This window comes from Borostomias antarcticus, assembly GCF_949987555.1.
Source record: "Borostomias antarcticus genome assembly, chromosome: 25".
NCBI lineage: Eukaryota > Metazoa > Chordata > Actinopteri > Stomiiformes > Stomiidae > Borostomias > Borostomias antarcticus.
Window position 1 is genome coordinate 10,267,771 of NC_140258.1, and position 2,685 is coordinate 10,270,455.

The following is a 2,685-nucleotide window of genomic DNA, read 5'->3' on the forward strand; positions in this document are numbered from 1 at the left end:
GTTACAGTGTAAAACATGTAATAACATTGTAATAAAGACTCCGTTTTTCATAGTGATCCACCACAATGTTGACAATCATGTCAAGTAAGGATATGACTATGTAGTGACTATGGTAGTCCTCCCTACAGCTGGTCCACAGTGCTGCTCACGGCCTGCCAGCTAGCCAGAGTAACTGGCAGCAGATGGCACCAGCATGCCCAGTACACTCAAACAAAACACTGTTAGAAGTCCAGTACATTCAAACAAAACACACAACTGTAGCATTTTTATAATAATGAATGGAGTGTCCAACAAATGTCGCATCGGGCCGTTTGTTCCCTCTGATACCTACTTTTGGGATTTCAATCTCACAAATTCAGGCATTAGACACACACACACACACACACACACACAAACACACACACACCAATTGCACTTCATACACACATACACACACAATAGCAATGAGGGTGTGTGAGGCTGTTGTGTTGCCGGTAGTGTGTAGTCACCAATAAAGTTGGCTATTAGACCAGTGGCAGAGGGACAAAAGGCACCTAATCAATTGCATTGCATGATAATACCAACACAATGTAATTACAGGCATTTGACCTTAACTCAAGATGAACTGGATGTTTCCGTTGCATGCATCCTCATTTGGTGCCATCCCAGGAACCTGTTAACTGTAATTGATTGATGTGGATGTCTTAAATGCAGTCCCCGCTCTCTCACTCTTACGGAGTCATGAATGAGTGGCTAGCATACTGTCGTACACGGAGAGATGGGTCTAAATAAAGATTTCAGGTCAAAAACAGGAAATGGCTCAGTGAGCAGCCAGGGCAGAGGCTTCAGGCCTGCACCCACAACCCCCAACCCTCCTTCCCTCTCTCTCTCTCTCTCTCTCTCTCTTTCGCTCTCTCCCTCCCTGTCTTTCTCTCACACAGAAGATCTCTCTCTCCCTGTCTCACTCTCTCTCACACAGAAGATCTCTCTCTCCCTGTCTCACTCTCTCTCACACAGAAGATCTCTCTCTCTCTCTCTCTCTCTCTCTCTCTCTCACACACACACACACACACAGAAGAGGTGTTGATAGTACTGTACACACGCACACACACACACACACACACACACATGCACACACACAGCCACTTACTGTACATGGATGTAATTACTTTAATACTAGACTCTTGGTCAGCCTCTTGTGACTCATGTTTTGGGAGTGAGATCCTGACTATTTCTATACAAGTTGCTGACTGATTTAACGTTACTAGCACTGGTGAGACTGTGTGTGCGTGTGTTTGACTAATAAAGTATTGCTGATTTTACATCAAAAACACATTCCATTTGTGATGTGTATCTAGATATATCTTTCAAAGTTGAATTTAAGTAATTGCTATTGGACGACATACACAATTAGATGTCTCCCATCATGATGTATTTATGGTGAGATAGAGCTGGAGTATTTTTATATCCATGAGAACAATGTGAAAATCCTTCATTCCTTTTATGAAGTATAAAGTAAGATATGGGAGAAAAACAAACACAAATGCAAATTGTGCACATGCACACACACCCGTCTCCCAGGGTAACCACAAAATAAGCAGCATTACTCGCAGCAATCTAAATACAATCTTTTACGCTTATACAACATAGAAGCTGCCCCACTAACCGTCGACCGTTGCATTGTTCAAACACATACACACACACACACACACACACACACACACACACACACACACACACACACACACACACACACACACACACCAAAGTTGCTCTTGTTGGCACGGCTCTCCCTCTCATTACTTAATTTGTCTCATTAACCGTCACCCACCCCCCTCTCTGTTCAACAGCGGGGGGGTTTGAATGTGCTCCTGATAGCACGCACACACACACACACACACACACACACACACACACACACACACACACACACACACAGGATAACCATACAGTGGAGTGGGACATTTGACTCACTGCATATACTGCACAGTGTAATACAATATTTTATACAGAGCTAAATGGGTACTGGATGAAATACGGTGTGCGTTACCCTTTACGGAGTGCGTGTCTGAGAGGCATGTGCCAGGGGGCACTGCTGGGCGCTGGGTAGGAGTGGCATGTCGCCCAGACAGACACAGAGGCAGGAGAGCTGAACTGGGCTGGAACAACACTCCCCCGGGCCAGCTGCCCTGTCTCCCACTGTCGATCAACCTACCCCCCCCCCCCCCCCCCACTACCCCCCTACTACCCCCCACCCCCGCCCCTTCCTCCCTCACTCCCGTCCTTCTTTCTGCCTCCCTGCCCCGCCTCTCTCTCTCTCACTCTCTCTCTCTGTCCTCCACCCTCTTGATACAGTAGTTCCATGCACCTCTCCTTCCTCTCTCCAACAGCATCCTTTTCTATCCCACTTCCCTTCCCTCTCTCCTCTCATCTGTTTCTCCAAACTCCTAAAAACAAAACTCCCATGTTCTCCTTCCAGTAAAGGGACAGGGGAGAGTTAAGCCTGGAATACTACTGCTTTGTTGAAAGTTGTCATGGTTACACTACTGGACATTTTAGAGACTCCTACCAAATGTGCATACACACATACACTCTTTCACTTGCGCTCTCTCTCTCCCTCTCTCTCTCACACACACTCGCACACACACACACACACACACACACAACAATCTGGGCAAAGACCACGATAGTAAATGCGGTTGTTTC